The sequence below is a fragment of the Oryctolagus cuniculus genome, chromosome 10 (assembly GCF_964237555.1).
Source record: "Oryctolagus cuniculus chromosome 10, mOryCun1.1, whole genome shotgun sequence".
Lineage (NCBI taxonomy): Eukaryota > Metazoa > Chordata > Mammalia > Lagomorpha > Leporidae > Oryctolagus > Oryctolagus cuniculus.
The window spans coordinates 114,131,880-114,151,439 of NC_091441.1; the positions used below are offsets into that span (position 1 = coordinate 114,131,880).

General features: G+C 41.6%; 1 protein-coding gene across 27 annotated transcripts in view; it reads left to right on the top strand.

Annotated features, from left to right (window-relative positions):
* The window catches only part of TMCC1 (transmembrane and coiled-coil domain family 1), a 246,548-nt gene that overhangs the window by 131,788 nt on the left and 95,200 nt on the right, over window positions 1-19,560 (top strand). The window contains exon 1 of one of the 27 annotated variants that reach the window (XM_070051072.1): window positions 2,194-2,428. The exons of the other annotated variants lie outside the window; for them this stretch is intronic. The gene's annotated coding sequence lies outside the window, so the exon portion shown is untranslated. Of the gene's footprint in view, window positions 1-2,193; window positions 2,429-19,560 lie in introns of those variants that run through there. 27 annotated transcript variants of the gene reach the window in all.

Here is a 19,560-nt window from a genome sequence, read left to right on the forward strand (position 1 = left end):
TGAAGGACAGCAAGGAAATAAATATTTTGGGAGAGGCCCAAAATCACATAGGATTTTGTTGAGAAGGAGGGATATGTCATTCAGTATCTTCTTTTTAATGAGCTCTAACGTGAACATCCTCTCAAAGTCTAATCTTACAATAGTATAAGGTATTAAAGTTGTCTACCTAAATGTAGTTTTTTTTAAAATTTATTTTATTTATTTGAAAGGCTAAGTTTTAGGGAGGAAAAGACAGAGTAAGAAAGAGGTCTTCCATCTGCTGGTTCACGCCCCCAAAATGGCCACAGCAGCTGGAGCCAGGAGCCAGGAGCCTTGAGCCTCATCCAGGTTTCCCATGAGGGTGCAGGGACCCAGGCGCTTGGGTCATCTTCCACTGCTTTCCCAGGCACATTAGCAGCGAGCTGGATTGAAGTGGAGCAACAGGAACTGGAACCAGCACTTGTATGAGATGCCAGCAGTGGAGGCAGCTGTTTAACCCTCTGTGCCACAGTGCTGGCCCCTACCTAAAAGTCTTAATTTCTGTGGGGGGAACACTGATAAATCTAGGAAACTCTTGCAGTTAATACAGTCATACATCACTTAATGACAGAGATGTGTCCTCAGAAATGCATTGTTGGGCGATTTCATCACTGTGTGAACATAATAAAGTGAACTTACACAACCTAAAAAGGCAGTGATGTCACTGGGCAGACAGTATAATCTTACAAGATCACATCATGTATCATTCTGTCTTTGACCAAAATGTCCTTACGTGGTGCATGGCTGTATGTCTTAAGTTGCTTAAGCCTGCTGCTTACTGTATGGAACTTTAAGTAGAAAATGTACTATCTTGACTAATGTTTCACTATCTTATTTGAAGATTATACATTGGAGTGGTACAAACACCATGTATCACTGCTCAGTCTCATTTTGGTTATGTGTGTATTTGCTTCACGTTTTAAAGTTTACCCACTAGAAATGAGATAGATTGATCTCAATTAATAAATTCTCTTCAAAAATTTATTTATTTCAAAGACAGAGTCTCAGAGCTGGAGAGACAAAGAGATCTGCCATGACTGGTTCACACCCCAAATGGCTGCAACTGCTGGGACTGGGCCAAGCAGAAAGTAGAAGCCAGGAGCTTCCTCCAAGTCTTCACATGGGTGCCAGGGGCCCAAGCAGTTGGGCCATGTTCTGCTTCTTTTTCAGGTGCATTAGCAGGGAGCCAGATTGGAAGTGAAGCAGCCAGGCTCATAAGGCATGCTGTCATCGCCGGCATCAGCTTCCCCTGTGGTACTCTGACGCCAGCCCCAGCACATTCTTTTTGGATATAATTAGAAATCTGTCCCAGTCTATTTAGTATCCAGTGGTGAATGTTTATTTGAGTTTTATGAAACAATGTAATTGATCACTGTATTGGAACTTCAAGAAATTTTGAAATATATAATATTAATTCTATATGTTTTCTCACTTGGGGAAAACTTGGAGCATGGTATTTTGGGATAGTAAGTTATGTACAGAGACGAGTGTTTACTTTGTTTATTACTACTATTCCTTACAGCAATAAACAATTCTTTGCTGTTTTTCAGAAACACCTCTTTTCTCCCTCAGGTCTTTTGCATATGCTCTTCCCTGTATATGAAAGGCTTTTTTTTCTAAATGTCGTGTAGGTTATTCTCCTGCTTCCTTGATGCACTCTTTCAGACATCATCTTTTCAGGAGACTTTTTAAAATTAGTAAAACCATTCCCTTTACATAGTGTTTCCCTGGCTCTTCTTAGCTCTCATCCTAGTTTGTTTTCTTTTTCCTCCTCCAATATATTAGCTCTAACATACTGTATATTTTTCTTTTCTGTCTGCCTCCCCACCTCCCCCCATGTAAGCTTTATGACAAAGATGTTTATCTTTTTTATTCTTTTGTATATCCAGGAACGTAAAACATTGTATGTAGTGAATGCTTTAAAAAGAAAATTGCTCCATGAGTGAGTTTGATTGAAAAGTAAAATCAGGAAGTGACTAGTTTCCTTGTCTTTTTCTTCCTGTCTTTCCATATGACTGCCCCCATTTTCAACCAAGCTGTTTCTAGTCCAGGCTTCATTCTGTTGCAGAGTGATAAAATATCTGATGAGAGTTGACACGTAGTAGGCTTCAAATATTTGTTGGGTCTTTCTGAAATTTAAATATAATAGTCTGTTAATATTTTCTTCTTTCCTAGATGTCCGACAAATCTGTGTGTCAGAAATAGCAATAAACTAGTGACCTAGTTCTTGAATAATAGATACTCAAGTTCCTAAACTCATCATTTCCGTGTGATGAAAAGACCCTGAAGTAGAAGCCCAAAGTCCTGTTCTGGGTTCAGATAAGTCACTTCTCTGTGCTTCACTTCCTCAGTCTTAGAATGTGTGGTGTTTATCCTCACTACCTCTTAAACCAAAAGATACATAGTGGAGGTGAGTATCCTTGGAATGGGATTTTAAATTCTTACATGCAGTGTGGTATTCTAGACCACATTTTACAACTTTCAAGTATTTTGTTAGACAGTCCACTGAAGCAACTTTGTTTTTTTTCTGTTTTGATGCTCCCTTGATTGTCATCCCATTACACAAAATTTTATTCAATCTACCATGTTTAATAAGGGGTATATCATATGAAAAAAATGATGGCAGTAAATGCTAGATTGTACTGACTGTTGGAAAGTTTTCTATGTTCTAACTGCTTTTATCCTAGACCTTGAGATTTAATAAATTGCACTTCTTTAGGTTTTTGTCATTTGGACTCCTGTATAAACATCAGTACTTGGAAGTGTGCTAATGAATTTTCCTTTCTCTGTTATATTTAGATGTTTGGATAATACAGAGGCTAGCTAATCTGGGAAAAAGCAATCATATGCTACTCTTATGGAGTTTAGTGACATAATACTTGAGTTGTCACTAGGTTTGATAGCACTAGTTCTGCTGTTATATTAATAATAAAAATGATTTGTGTTAATAAAGTTTTTAATTTATATTTAGCACCTTCAAAAGCCACCTTGCTCGATTGGGATTTTGACCTAGTGGTGAGGATGTGGGTTGGGATACTCAGAGAACCTGGGTTCAATCCCTGACTGCAGCTCCAGGCCCTACCTTCCTGCTAATGGACCAGGGAAACAGGGTAGTTGGTTCCTGCCCACCACGAGAGGCATGGATTGAGCTGCAGGCATTTAGGGAGTAAGGCAGTGAGTGGTAGCTCTCTCCATTTCTCTGCCTAGCAACTGAGTAAATGAATATTTTTAAAAAACAAGCCACTTGCCTGTTTTTCAAATTAAGATAAAAGACTACCATTAAATAGCTTATCTTCAGGAGTGCAGTCTATATGAAAGCTGCCATTCTGTTTCTAGTAGCTGAGTGTTTAAACAGCTTTTCTTCTTCCACCATTAAAATGATCAGGAATAGTACTTTTGCAGATAAATTGAAAAATCTTTCTACCAATAACTTGCATCTTTTTGAAGATTTATTTAATTGAAAAGCAGAATGGCAGAGGGGAAGGGAGAGAGGGAAGAAAGAGAAAGAGGGAGAGAAATCAATCTTCCATCTGCTGGTCCACTTCCCAAGTCCAGAGTCAAGAGCCTGGAACTGCATGTGTGTATCCCACTTGGGTGGCAGGTGCATTAGCAGTAGCTAGCAGTAGCTTAAACTGCTGTGCCCTGTATCTGCAAATAAGACAAACAAGGAAATAAAACACCACAGTTCATATGTCGCACTCAGCACTACCTGAAAGTCAGAAAAAGATGATGGTGCGTCTTTGCATCAGATGTCCCTCTGCTCTCCTGCACCATCTTCTAGCTTAGTAAGTGTACTCACTCGTACGAGTCCAAAGAGGTGCTGGTGGTGTGGTGCAGCAGGTTAAAGCGCTGGTTTGAGTTCTGGCTGCTCCACTTTTTTTTTTTAAGATGTTATTTATTTGTTTATTTGACAGGTAGAGTTACAGACAGTGAAAGGCAGAATCAAAGAGAAAGGTCCTCCCTCCATTGGTTCACTCCCCAAATAGCTGAAATGGCCGGAGCTGCACTTATCTGAATCCAGGAGCCAGGTGCTTCCTCCCGGTTTCCCATTTGGGTGCAGGAGCCCAAGCACTTGGGCCATCTTCCACCACTTTCCCAGACCTGGACTGGAAGAGGAGCAGCCAGGACTAGAACTGATGCCCACATGGGATGCCAGCGCTGCAGGCAGAGGATTAACCTACTGGCCACAGTGCTGGCCCCTGCTCCACTTCTGATCCTGTTCCCTGCTAATGTGCCTGGGAAAGTAGCAGAAATGCTCAATTCCTTGTGGGAGACCTGGAAGAAGCTTCTGTCTCCTGGCTTTGGTCTGGCCCAGCCCAGGAGTTCTTGCGGCTTTTGGGGAATAAACCAACGGATGGAAGATCTCTCTTTCTGCCGCTTCTCTTTCTGTAACCCCACCTTTCAAATAAATAAATAAATCTGTTTTAAAAACAAGAGTCAGAAATGAGTAAGCAGTGAGGGAGGGACTGTCGTATTTGTCAGTACCATTCTAACTCTGTAGCTGTGGCAGCTAAAAGTAGAGCATCACTTTGACATTGATGGTGGTGATAATTTCACCTGTGTTACTCCTGCAAATAAACTCTGCCAGGTCTCTAGTATGTCCATGTTACTTTTTTTTTTTTATAAAGGCATTATTTATTTGAAAGGCACAGTTATGGAGAGGAGAGAGAGAGAGAGAGAGAGAGCGAGCGAGCTTTAATCTACTGGTTCACTCCCCACATGGCCTCAATGGCTAGGGCTGGGCCACATAGGAGCCAGGAGCTTCTTGCAGGTCTCCCATGTAGGTGCAGAGGCCCAGGGATTTAGGCCATCTTCTGCTTTCCCAGGTATGTTAAAAGGGAGCTGGATCAGAAGTGGAACAACCAGGACATGAACCCATAAGGAATGTCACATTGCTCACTGTGGCTTAACCTGCTGTGCCACAATGCAGGCCCTCACTTTTTTTTTTTTTTTTAAGGTAATTTTCATTTAAAAAAGAGAAAAAGATCTTCCACACACAGTTTCACTCTCCAACTAGCTCCAGTGGCTGGGCCTGGGCCACGCTGAAGCTAGGAGTGTAAACTCTGTCTGGATCTTTCACATGGGTGACAGGACCCAAATACTTAGACAATCTTAAATTGCTTTCTTAGGCATACCAGCAGGGAGCTGAATGGGAAGCAGAGCAGCCAGGACTTGAACAAGAGTGCATATGGGATGCTGGCATCCCAAGCAGCAACTTAATCCATCACACCACAACTCTGGCCAGCTCTCTGACATCACACTCCATATCCTCCTCTTGCATTCCACTCCAGCCTCTTGGCCCCTTGCTGTTCCTTGACAAATTCCTTGAGCAGCTTAAATTCTGGTTGGGAAGACAAAACATGACAGAAGACTAACTTAAGTATATCAAAACATGGACTTATATGAGTACAAGTGTTTTGTGAGCTCAAAGAGAGGAAGGTAAACTAGGACAGTTTAAAGGAGGTGGGCTTTGAAATGCAGGTAGGCGGGGCTGGTATAGCAGGTAGAGCTGCTGCCTGCGACGCTAGCATCCCATACGTGAACCAGTTCCAGTCTTGGCTGCTCCACTTCTGATTCAGCTCCCTGCTGATGTGCCTGGGAAAGCATTGGAAGATCGCTCCAAGTCCTTGGGTCCCTGCACTAAACGTGGGAGACCCAGAGGAAGCTCCCAGCTTTGGACCAGAGACCAGCCCAGCTCTGGCCATTATAGCAAGGTGGGGAGTGATCCAGCAGATGGAAGATCTCTGTAAAAGGATGAAATTTAGGTAGGCAGAGAGCCAATGATAGGAAGAAAGAAAGAAATGAAGCTTCCTTCATGCAGACATTACTGTGTGTTTATCGTACACATTATCTCTTGAATGTAGAAATGTCTTACAGTTTATTTAGTGAATAACTTGAATGGGGTAATGAAAACGTAGTGCCCTACATGATGACTGAAAACAGTTTGACCAATCAAGTATGTTGGCAAGGGAAATGTATGAAGATGTTTGATGGAGCAAAGTCTGGAGCCTTCCAGTAGAACTTTCTATGAGAATGAGAATTCTTCTGTATCTTTGCAAAACAATGTAATAGCCACCAACTGCATATGCCTATTGAAATGCAGCTCCTTTGACCAAGGAACTGAATTTTTAATTAGTTTAAAAGACCACCTGTAGTTAGTGACTGCTGTATTGGATATGCAGGAGAATATTCGGTGTTTTGGAGAGTAAGCAGACTAGGTTTGAGAGAATGAATAGTAGGCTTTTAGAACAGTCCCATCCCTGAATGAGGAAATTTTAAAAAGGAAGTTACCCGTTATTTGGAAAAAGCGATCAACAGAATTTAATGAAAATAAGATGTAGGAAGGAAGGGAGACTCAGAGAAGTTTTGCATTTTAAGAAGCCAAGACTGTGGGTAGTGAATTTGGGCCAAACTTGAGGGATGCTCTGTTGCTTTGGCTGTAAATTCAGATTTGAATAAACAAGTATTACGTTTTCGATAAAGGTCGAAAGGCAAAGTAGAGGGATTTTGTGTTTGAAAACAGAGTTCTGTATTTAGGGTTAGTTAATAGTAATATTTGCTAATGGATAATTGAAATCATGAGTGGATAGGCTTCGAGCAAATAGCAGAGAACCAAAGGTAATGATCTAGTGCCCAAGAGGAATTAGAAGTGAAGACTGATGAAATGTAGTCATACGAGGCTAGGTTTGGTAGAAGATGCCCTTGAGACTGTCATGTAATCCATTAATTTCACTAACAAGAAAAGTGATGCCCAAAGAAGTGAAATGTATTTAATATACATATCCTTTACATGTGAAATTGAGGTCTTGAACCCAAATTGCCTGCTGACGTCATTGATAGGCTGCCTTTCCCATTATGTTGGTAAAGCAAGAAAATGTTTATGAGAAATATAATTGGAGTTAGGGTAGGATGGGTCCCAGGTTGACAGAGTGGGCAGAAAATGAAATACAGGGTGGGGAAATGGAGTTAGTAAATGTGCGCAGCTTCTCTGAGAACTCTGGTGATGATGGGGGAGATTGAAACAGTTCTGATTGGAAAAACAGTAAAATCTCAGTGTTGTCAGTGCCCACAGGACTGAACAGACTTTTCTGTCATGTCATTAGAGGATAGAAGTGAAAACAGGGTGTGATCTGCCTCTGTGCTGCCTGGGTAGATGGAAGTGTTTGATTGTAGGATATGTCAGAAGTGAAATAATCTTTAGAGCTACTGAAACTATTCAGTGACCGACCAAACCTTCTGGTTGTGTGTGTGTGTGTGTGTGTGTGTGTTTGCGCGCGTGCGCATGCATGCACATGCAGAGAGAGGAGGGCTTTATTTATTTATTTATTTATTTATTTTTTGACAGGCAGAGTGGACAGTGAGAGAGAGAGAGAGAAAGGTCTTCCTTTGCCGTTGGTTCACCCTCCAATGGCCACCGCGGCCGGCGCACTGCGGCCGGCGCACTGCGCTGATCCGATGGCAGGAGCCAGGAGCCAGGTGCTTCTCCTGGTCTCCCATGGGGTGCAGGGCCCAAGCACCTGGGCCATCCTCCACTGCACTCCCTGGCCACAGCAGAGAGCTGGCCTGGAAGAGGGGCAACCGGGACAGAATCCGGCCCCCTGACCGGGACTAGAACCCGGTGTGCCGGCGCCGCTAGGCGGAGGATTAGCCTAGTGAGCCGCGGCACCGGGAGGAGGGCTTTATTGTATACCCTTCTGATTTGGATTAAGATATGGATTGTGCTGGCGCGGCGGCTCACTAGGCTAATCCTCCACCTTGCGGCGCCGGCACACCGGGTTCTAGTCCCGGTCGGAGCGCCGGATTCTGTCCTGGTTGCCCCTCTTCCAGGCCAGCTCTCTGCTGTGGCCAGGGAGTGCAGTGGAGGATGGCCCAAGTACTTGGGCACTGCACCCCATGGGAGACCAGGATAAGTACCTGGCTCCTGCCATCGGATCAGCGCGGTGCGCCGGCTACAGCACGCCGGCTGCGGCGGCCATTGGAAGGTGAACCAACGGCAAAGGAAGATCTTTCTCTCTGTCTTCTCTCTCTCTCCACACTGTCCACTCTGCCTGTCAAAAAAAAAAAAAAATGAATTGTTAGTGTGATCAGAATTTGGCTTGGAAAGATAGGACTTCATAATATTTCCTGGTATTTTTGCCAGTTGATCTGCTAAGATCTAAAAAGAATCCAAAGAGGTATGCTCTTTCTTTTAATTACCAGTACTAAAAGACCAACTAAAGTTGAATGTACCCCAAATGATACATGTTTGTATCTTTAAAATATGGTATCTTTTAGATGAAAGAGAATTTTTAGTGAAATGCAACCTAGAGAAGGAATTTAAGACTGAGGACCTAGAACACTGAGTTACATTGAAGCTGCTTTTAGAAAAATACCTTGAATGATTTCCTTGGCTTTAAATCTAGAAAATTGAAATAGAAGAGATTTTAATTTTACATTGATGTCCTGATGCTTTAGAAGTAGGACTTAACAGGGAATTTAAAGGTGAGAATTAAATTTGTTTCTTTAATTTCTGCTGTGAGCTCACTTGTGAGAGCACATGACTGCCACCCTTGGTTATTTGCTGATCATAGCTGGTCTGTAGGTATTAGGATTATGATGGAGAATGTTGTGCTTTTACTGTAAGTCACTGAATTCTGAATGAATTGCCAAATTAAAAAGCAAGTTCTTTGATGCCAGATTCTCAGAAGAAAAAAACTAAAACACAGAAAATTTAGAGTTTTGTTTTAATAATTTCTTTAAAGAAGGTGAATTGACTTACCTTGAAAAAATAGTGTGTATGTGTATATATATATATATATATATATATTTTAGGATTTTATTTATTTGAGAGGCACATGTATAGAGAGGGAGGGAGAGACAGAAACAAAGGTCTTTATCCACTGGTTCACTCCCCAAATGGTCACAGTTGCTGGAGCTGGGCCAGTCCGAAGCTAGGAGCCAGGAGCCTCTTCTGGGTCTCCCACGTGGGTACAGGAGTCCAAGGATGTGGCCCATCTTGTATTGCTTTCCCAAGGTGTGTTAACAGGGAGCTGGATCATAAGTGGAGCAGCCAGGACTTGAACTGGCGCCCATGTGGAATGCCGGCCCCGCAAGTGGAGGCTTAGTGCACTATACCACAGCTCCAGCCCAATAGTATATATCTGTCAAGTATGCAGTATGACAGAAATTAAGAAATTCAACCTATACAAAAGGAAGAAAAAGACAAAGTATTTATTAGCCTTATTAGCAGCACGAGCACAGCTGTATAGCGATAAAATCATGATTAGAATTCCTTCTGAGCTTTCTAGTTTCATATTCTTTAGGCCTTAATGTTAAAGGGAGATTTTGCTCGGTAATGGATTAGTGGTTTGTTGTTTTGTTTTGTTTTCTTTGTTTTTTGGTTTTGGGGTTTTTGGTTTTTTGTTTGTTTGTTTGTTTTTGTTTTGGCAGACTCTAGTCTATTAATGTAGTTTAATATGTAGACCGTTTACCTGAAAATACTAAGAATCCTGAACGTTGTAGTTTGCTTTCAGAACATGTCAGCTTAGAAGAATGTCTTGTTTACTTTTTGCTTGGTAAGCATGCATGACTGGCAGAAAGCCCTTAGTCCTTCTGCCCACATGGTCTGGGCAGAAGAACTAGCAGTCTGTTAAAGAACAGAAGAAAAGCAAGGAAAGTCATTTTCCTTTGGCTGGAAGATATCACTGGAGCCTTGATCGCTGTAGTTCAGTCAGCAACCTAAGCCGAGGGAAATCAATAGGAAGCAGTGTGTGCTGGTAGAAGGAGGCATTTTGCTTGGGGGTTGGATTTCATGGCATGCAAGATAAGGGTTCCTGTTGGTCAATGGTATTTCACCCTCATGTTCTCAGTTAGAATTTAAGAAATATTCTAGCTTTTTCTCTTGTTTAATGTTTCTGAGGAATCTCTGCCTTTTCATTTTCAGTTTGTTTTTGTTTATTTAAAAACAGGAGAAATGATTGACTGTGCTAGAGATACCAAAGGATGCATGTCATCCAAACAGAAACACACAGAGAGAGTGTGCACTAATAGGGCTGTGGTACTGTACATTTCCTTCCAACTTGTCTTGTTTTAGAAAAGTCATGAGACCTTGCCCTGGAATAAGATAAGCCCAAGGATCTTGTGTTTTAAGAGGGGAAGGTGGGTATGTGGCCTTTGAGTCATACCTGGTGAGTGAGATCTAAATTGCCTTTCATTGGAATGAGTATGACCTATTTTGAAGTCACTTAAATGCTTTTGTGCCTTTGCTGAAACCAAACTGGAAAAAAGAAAGACCTGGAGAATACCTATCAGTAGTTTCCCCATGAGATTCCTATCTGTTTGTTCAATATTCTTTGATTAGATATGAATTTGCAAATCAGATTATTCTCTTAAAAAGATTACTGTAATTTGCTCTAGTAAATTGGCATTTTTCTCTACTTTTTTCTTCAGTGAGGGGAAGATTACGTTAATTGGGACAGCTATATTTTATTGAATTCCTGTTGTGTTGCAGGTACTGTACTCAACACTCGATGAACAAGATCATGTTTAATCCTCCTGGCAGTTGTGATAATTAAGGTTTAGATTAAGACTTGCTTCAAGTCAGAGAAGGTTGTATCAGATATATTCTTTGGCCTATTTTCTTTTGTATATATATTTTTTCTTTTTTTTAAAGAAAGCTTTTATGTGATGAAAACAAATTTCATAGGTATAGCTCTAGGAATATAGTGGTTCTTCCCTCCATACCCACCCTCCGACTCGCATTCCCTCTCCCAACCCATTCTTCATTAAGATTCATTTTTAATTAACTTTATATGCAAAAGGCCAACTCTATACTAAGTAAAGATTTCTACAATCTACACACAGTGTAAGGTACTGTTGAAGACAAGTTTTACAGTTAGTTCTGATAGTACAGGTCCTACAATGGGAGGGATTAAGTGCACAGTGACTCCTGTTGTTGATTTAACAATTGACACTCTTATTTATTATGTCAGTGGTCACCCGAGGCTCTTGACGTGAGCTGCCAAGGTTTTGGAAGCTTTTTGAGTCCACAAACTCCATCATTATTTAGACAAGGCCATAAGCAAAGAGGAAGTTCTCTTCTCCAGAGAAAAGTACCTCCTTCTTTGATGGCCCCTTCTTTCCACTGGGGTCTCACAGAGATCCTTCATGTAGATCATTTCTTGCCAGTGTCTTGGCTTTCCATGCCTGAAATGCTCTCATGGGCTTTCCAGCCAGATCCGAATGTCTTGAGGCTGATTCTGAGGTCATAGTGCCATTCAGGGCATTTGTCCTTCTATGAGGCTGCTGTGTGAACTGCTTCCCATGTTGGAACATTCTCTCCTTTTTAATTCTATCTATTGTTATTACCAGACAATCTTATTTATGTGATCCCTTTGATAATTAATCCTATCTGTAAGATCAGTTTCACACTTAATATGATGAATTTAACATGTAAGATGGCATTAGTCGGCGCCGCAGTTCACCAGGCTAATCCTCCGCCTGCAGTGCCGGCACACCGGGTTCTAGTCCTGGTCGGGGCACCGGATTCTGTCCCGGTTGCCCCTCTTCCAGGCGAGCTCTCTGCTGTGGCCCGGGAGTGCAGTGGAGGATGGCCCAAGTGCTTGGGCCCTGTACCCGCATGGGAGACCAGAAGAGGTGCCTGGCTCCTGGCTTTCAAGTAAAGACAAATAGTAAGACTTTTTTTAAAAAAGTAAATGGCATTAACTGTCTAGACTAGTGGTTTCCAAATGTATTTTGCTCATCCACATATTTAGCATATGTACAGTATTTTTATGTTCAGTCTAAGTCATACATGTATAGTTGTTCCTGTGTATTTGTGTCATATAGCCCAAAATGAAAATTAAAAGGATGAAATAAAAATATAAATAAAAGAAAGTTGTAGCCAGCGCCGCGGCTCACTAGGCTAATCCTCCGCCTAGCGGCACCGGCACACCAGGTTCTAGTCCCGGTCGGGGCGCCGGATTCTGTCCCGGTTGCCCCTCTTCCAGGCCAGCTCTCTGCTGTGGCCAGGGAGTGCAGTGGAGGATGGCCCAGGTGCTTGGGCCCTGCACCCCATGGGAGACCAGGAAAAGCACCTGGCTCCTGGCTCCTGCCATCGGATCAGCGTGGTGCGCCGGCCGCAGTGCGCTGGCCGCGGCGGCCATTGGAGGGTGAACCAACGGCAAAGGAAGACCTTTCTCTCTGTCTCTCTCTCACTGTCCACTCTGCCTGTCCAAAAAAAAAAAAAAAAAAAAAGTCTGTTTAAGTCATTAGCTTATTTTGTAACTGGGTTGTTTGTTTTGCTGTTGTTGAGTTTCTTGATCTCTTTATAGATTCTGGTTATTAATCCTTTATCAGTTGCCTAGTTTGCAAATAATTTCTCCCATTCTGACAGTTGCCTTTTCACTTTTCTGAGTGTTTGCTTTGCAGAATAGAAGCTTCTCAATTTGATGTAATCCCATTTGTCAATTTTGGCTTTGATTGCCTGTGCCTCTGGGGTCTTTTCCAAGAACTCTTTGCCTATGCCAATGTCTTGAAGGGTTTCCCCAATGTTCTCTAATAATTTAATGGTATCGGCTCGTAGATTTAGGTCTTTAATTCATTTTGAGAGAAAATTTTTATGTAAGGTGGAAAGTAGGGGACTTGTTTCATATTTCTGCATGTGGAGATCTAGTTTATTGAAGAGACTGTTCTTGCTCCAGGGATTGATTTTAGCTTCTTTGTCAAAGATAAGTTGGTTGTAGATGTGTGGGTTGATTTCTGGTATTTCTGTTCTGTTCCATTTGTCTATTCCTCTGTTTTTGCACCAGTTACTGGGCTGTTTTGATTATAACTGCCCTGTAGTATGTCTTGAAATCTGGTATTGTGATGCTGCTAGCTTTTTTTTATTGTTGTTGTATAAGATTGCTTTAGCTATTTGGGGTCTGTTATGTTTTCATATGAATTTGAGCATCATTTTTCCTCAATCTGAGAAGAATGTCCATGGTATTTTGATGGGTATTGCATTGAATCTGTAAGTTGCTTTTGGTAGTATGGGCATTTTGATGTTGTTGATTCTTCCAGTCCATGAACATGGAAGATTTTTACATTTGTGTGTGTGTGTGTGTGTGTGTGTCTTCTGTTTCTTTCTTGAATGTTTTGTAATTCTATTCGTAGAGATCTTTGACATCCTTGGTTAAATTTATTCCAAGGTATTTGATTTTTTTGGTAGCTGTTGTGAATGGGATTGGTTGTAGAAGTTCTTTCTCAGCTGTGGTATTGTCTGTGTATACAAAGGCTGTTGAATTTTGTATATTGATTTTATATCCTGCCACTTGATGAAACTCTTCTATGAGTTCCTGTAGTCTCTTAGTGGAGTCTTTCGGATCTGCTATATATAGAATCATGTCATCTGCAAATAGAGATAGTTTGACTTCTTCCTTCCCAATATGTATCCCTTTGATTTCTTTTTCTTGCCTATTGGCTCTGGCTAAAACTTCCAGGATTGTACTGAACAGCAGTGGTGAGAGTAGGCGTCCTTGTCTGGTTCTGGATCTCAGTGGGAATGCTTCCAACTTTTTCTCATTCAGTAGGACGCTGGCCATGGGTTTGTCATAAATTGCCTTGATTGTGTTCAGGAATATTCCTTCTATACCCAAATTGCTTATAGTTTTCATCACGAAAGGGTGTTGTATTTTATCAAATGCTTTCTCTACATCTATTGAGATAATCATACGGTTTTTGCTTTTCAGTTTGTGAATGTGACGTATCACATTGATTGATTTGCCAGTGTTGAGCCATTGCTGCATACTTGGGATAAATCCCACTTGGTCTGGATGAATGATCTTTCTGATGTATTGTTGGATTCAATTGGCTAGTATTTTGTTGAGGATTTTTGCATCTATGTTCATCAGGTAAATTGGTCTGTAGTTCTCTTTCTCTATTGTATCTTTTTCAGGTTTAGGAATTATGGTGGTGCTGGCTTCATAAAAGGAGTTTGGGAGGATTGCCTCCCTTTCAATTGTTTTTGAAAAGCTTGAGAAGAATGGCTTTTCTTTGCTGGGAAGGTCTGTATTACTTACTCAGTTTCCATCTTGGTTATTGATCTGTTTAGGTTTTATGTCTTCATGGCTCAATTTAGTTATGTTGTATGTGTCCAGGAATGTATCCATTTCTTTTAGGTTTCCCAATTTATTGGAATATAGCTCTTTATAGTTATATCTGATGATTGTTTTTATTTCTGTGGTGTTTGTTATTATATTTCCTTTGTCATCTCTTATTGATTATGGTCTTCTCCCTCTTATTTTTGGTTAGTTGGGCCAATGGTGTGTCAAATTTTTTTTAAAAAAATAGCTTTTCATTTTGCTGATCTTTTGCATTTTTTGTTTCAATTTTGTTTATTCTCTATTTATTATTTTTATTATTTATTATTTATTATTTATTTTCTCATACTAGATTTGGGTTTGGTTTACTGTTGTTTTTCTAGGTCCTTGAGATGCATTGATAGCTCATTTATTTGGTGTCTTTCCAATTTTTCAAGGTGGGTACCAGTTGATGTAAACTTTCTTCTTTTTTATTTTTATTTTTTGACAGGCAGAGTGGACAGTGAGAGAGAGAGACAGAGAGAAAGGTCTTCCTTTGCCGTTGGTTCGCCCTCCAATGGCCACTGTGGCCTGCGCGCTGCCGCGCTGATCTGATGGCAGGAGCCAGGTGCCTCTCCTGGTCTCCCTTGGGGTGCAGGGCCCAAGCACTTTGGGCCATCCTCCACTGCACTTCTGGGCCACAGGAGAGAGCTGGCCTGGAAGAGGGGCTACCAGGACAGAATCCGGCATCCCTACAGGGACTAGAACCTGGTGTGCCGGCGCCGCAGGCGGAGGATTAGCCTATTGAGCCACAGGACCGGCCATAAACTTTCTTCTTAACACTGCTTTTTTTTTTTTTTTTTTTTTTTTTAAGACTTACTTTATTTATTTGAAAGAGTTACAGAGAGAGGTAGAGACAGAGAAAAAGGTCTTCCATCTGCTGGTTCATTCCCCAGATGACTGCAACAGCAGGAGCTGCACCAATCCGAAGCCAAGAGCCAGGAACTTTTTCCAGGTATCCCACATGCGTGCAGGAACCCAAAGACTTGGGCCGTCTTCTACTGCTTTCCCAGGCCATAGCAGAGAGCTGGATCAGAAGAGGAGCAGCCGGGACTAGAACCGGCGCCCATATAGGATGCCGGAGCTTCAGGCCACGGCTTTAACCTACTGTGCTGCGGTGCCGGCCCCTCTTAACACTGCTTTTGTTGTATTGTATAAGTTTTGATACATTGTCGTCTTTATTGGTTTCCAGAAATTTTTGGATTTCTGTTTTGATTTCTTCTATGACCCACTGTTCATTCAGGAGCATGTTGTTCAGTCTCCATGTGTTTGCATATGCTCTAGAGATTCCTGAGTTGTTGATTTCCAGCTTCATTCCATTGTGGTCAGAGAAGATGCATGGTATGATTTCAGTTTTTTTTTTTTTTAATTTGCTGAGACTTGCTTTATGGCCTAGCATGTGGTCAACCCTAGAGAAAGTTCCCTGCACTGCTGAGAAGAATGTGTATTCTGCAACTGTAGGATGAAAAGTTCTGTAGGTAGCCATTAGGTCCATTTGGTCTGTAGTGTCGATTAATTGTTGTTTCCTTGCTGATTTTCTGCCTGATTGTTCTGTCAGTTGCTGAAAGTGCTGTATTGAAGTCCCCCAGTACTATTGTATGGAGTCTATGTCTCTCTTTAGATCCACTAACATTTCTTTTAAGTAGCCAGGCGACCTATAATTAAGTGCATATACATTTGTGATAGTCACATCTTCCTGTTGAATTGATCCCTTAATCATTACATAGTGCCCTTTCTTGTCTCTTTTAACAGTTTTTGTGTTAAAGTCTATTTTGTCTGATATTAGAATGGCTACACCAACTCTTTTTTGGTTTTTGCTAGCATGGAATATCTTTTTTCATCCTTTCACTTTCAGTCAGCATGTATCTTTGTTGGTGAGATGTGTTTCTTGTAGGCAGCAAATAGATGTGTTTTATTTTTAATCCATTCAGCCAATCTGTATGTTTTAACTGGAGAGTTGAGGCCATTTACATTCAAGGTGACTATTGATATGTAACCACTTGGCCCTGCTGTTTTTCCATAAATATTCCTATTGTTTACTTTAGATTTCCTTTGTATTTTTTTCTGGGAGATTTGCAGCCTTCACCTTCTATCATAGCGATGACCATGTTTTTGTGTGTAGCATATCCTTAAGCATCTTTTGTAAGGCTGGATAAATGATAACAAATTTTTTCAGTGTCTGTTTGTTACAGAAGGTCTTTATTTGACCTTCATTCATAAATGAGAGCTTCGCAGGGTACAGTATTCTGGGTTGACAGTTTTTTCTCTGAAGACTTGGAATATATCTTGCCATTCTCTCCTTGCCTGTAGGGTTTCTGATGAGAAGTCAGCTGTGAGGCTGATTGGAGATCCTCTGAAAGTAATCTAGCATTTTTCTTGTGCACATTTTAGAGTCTTTTCTTTATGTTTTACTGTAGATAGTTTGACAACAGTGTGTCATGTTAACAATCTTTCCTGGTCATATCTATGGGGAATTCTATGTGCTTCCTGTACTCGGATGTCCCTTTCTTTCTCCAAATTAGGGAAGTTTTCCATAATTGTTTTACTAAAAAAGCCTTCTAATCCATTCTCTCTTTCCACACCTTCAGGAACTCCTAAGACCCATATGTTGGGTCTTTTGATAGTATACCATAAATCTCCAACACTGTTTTTAGTTTTCTAATTTCTTTTTTGTCTGACTGTAGAATTTCCAAAGATTCATCTTCTAACTCACATGTTCTTTATTCTGCCTCAATGAGTCTGTTAAGGCTTTCCACAGTATTTAGTTGTTCTATTGAATTCTTCATTTGCAATATTTTATTTTGATTTCTGTTTAACATCTCAATTACATAGGAAAAATTTTAATTTGTGTCATGTGTGTAATTCTTTAGTTCATGAATTTGCTTCTGGTTACTTCTGAGTAATCCTACAATCAGTTTTTTGAGTTCCATTTCTGACATTTCTTCAGTCTATTCATCTTCACACCCTAGTATTGAAGTGTTGTGTTCTTTTGGAAGCGTCATGTTCTCTTCCCTATTCCTGTTTTTTGACTTGTTGCATTTATTAAGCATTTGGGGTGAACTTGTGTTTTTTCTTTTTAATGAGTTTTCTTTGAACTAAGCCTCTGTGGCTTAGTGGTGTGTCTGCTCTTTCAAAGATTACCCAGAGGCCTGTGCTGGGTGTGGTCAAGGAGCTCTGGTTCAGTGCTCCAGAGTGAGGGGGGAGTGTCCCAAGGTGACATCCAAGTTGAATGTGGTAAATCTCTTTTTTTTTTTTTTTTTTAATCAGGGGAAGGTTGTTTGCTCTGTTGGTGTTTTGTCACACTCACCTCCTCTCCTCAAAGGAAACCAATACCTGGGCACTAGCCCTAGCAGGTACATTATTTGTCTTTGCTGTCTCAAGAGCCACACAAAGGATCCATGCAGTCCTTGGTCTGAGCACAAATTGCACACCAATAACTCTGAACAGGAAATTAGGGAGCCGTGAGCATTGGAGCTGCCCACAGTGACTGCCCAAAGCCCCAACCACACCCTGCGCCCTCCCACACAGCCACAGTGTTTTCACAGTCCCAGAACACAAGGCTCCCACAAGCACCCAGCCCCCTGGCAGTTCTCCCAGCCAGAATCAGGTGTCTCCTCTCAGCTGTTGCTGGGCGTGGACACCAGTTGGTACGGCTGTTACGTATGTCCAAAATGGCACCTGCCCTCTCTCAGCTAGTTATAGGATGCCAATGCCAGGTAGTGGGGAAGAGAGAAATGTGTCCCCACTTTTTTTCCCATCTAGGTTAGCAGGTACACTGTCCCCCACAGGGCTTCAAGCCAGACTCATGCCAGGCTTTTCTCACAGTTTTGTTGCCAGTGGCTTGGGCTGCTGTCTGGTCTTACCTTACTCCAAAGCTGGTGCTGAGACTCTAAGCTGCTGGTGTCCTGAGTTATGTGCATCCACACCTTCCATGTAGGTTCAGTGTCTCTCTAATTTGGGTGGAGTTTCCTCTGCCATTTTCTCCCTAACTCCTCCCTGAGATTGCACTCTTTCCATTTTTTTTTTTTTTCCACAGGCAGAGTTAGTGAGAGACAGAGAGAAAGGTCTTCCTTCCTTTACCGTTGGTTCACTCCCCAAGTGGCCGCTATGGCCAGCATGTTGCGGCCGGCGCACTGCGCCAATCCGAAGCCAGGAGCCAGGTGCCGCCTCCTGGTCTCCCATGGGGGTGCAGGGCCCATGGACCCGAGCCATCCTCCACTGCACTCCTGGGCCACAGCAGAGAGCTGGACTGGAAGAGGAGCAACCGGGACAGAATCCGGCGCCCCGACCAGGACTAGAACCTGGGGTGCCGGCGCCGCAGGCGGAAAATTAGCCTAGTGAGCCACAGTGCTGGCCTCCACTAGGCTAGAGCAGTAAGCTCCCTCCCTATTCCACCATCTTGAAAACTCCCCATGTCATTTACAGTAGCTTTTTAAGTTTACTCTAACTACAATTTGCCTTTCTGTTTGGCCGATTCACCACATAAATCTTTCTAAATTATATCTCTGATAGTCGTTGTCTTGTCTTACTGCTTTCTGTGGTTCTGTCCTTACTGAGAATAAAATTCATGTCTTTAGCTTATTGTTCGTAATTAGCACCAGTTAGCTGAATTTTCAAACCTTATTTCTCATCCATCAGCCTGATGTTCAGTGAAATCCACTTACTCATTGTTTCCTGTTGAACCAGGCTTGTTTATTTTATTTTGCACACTGTGTTTTCTTTCTGCTTGAATCACTTTATCCTCCTTTCCCCCTCCCATCCTATCCTCAATCTCGTCATCCAAATGTTAGCCATTCTTTAAGACGGATGCTACTCTCTTTTATTTCCACGATTCTCATTAGAGTCCAGAAGTATCCTAGTTGCAGTGAGGAAGCATTCTAGAGGTAGCCATTAGGCGTCTGTAGATTTTGATCCTTAATTGTATTTTGGAGCATGACATTGATGGAAAATTTGAATAGTACATGCATGTTTTCTCAGTTGATATGACCGATTTTCCCAGGGCAGTGCCAGTGCTGTTTCTTTTGTCCATATCTCCTCAATTTTTGTTAAAGCGATATTTACTGACTGTTAGGGTACCAAAAATTGATTTTTAACAATATTCATTCTTTTTCTTCAAGTGAATGAATTGCATTTGCATGTTCAAGGATGTGGAGTGTATCTGAATTCAGGTTCAGACTCTGCCTCCTATGGATGTGAGGAAATTTTCACTGTCCAGAATCTCTAAATTTAGTTTTTAAACTAAAATTTGTAGCTCTGAAGTGTTTTGATAGTGTTTGAAGTATTAGATCAACTATGTTTCCTTTAAGAAAAGGTTTATTTATTTGAAAGGCAGAGTTACAGAGAGGCAGAAGCAGAGAGAGAGAGAGAGAGAGAGAGACAGAGAGACAGAGAGGCAGGCCTTCCATTCACTGGTTAACTCCCCAGATGGCTTCACCTGCCAGAG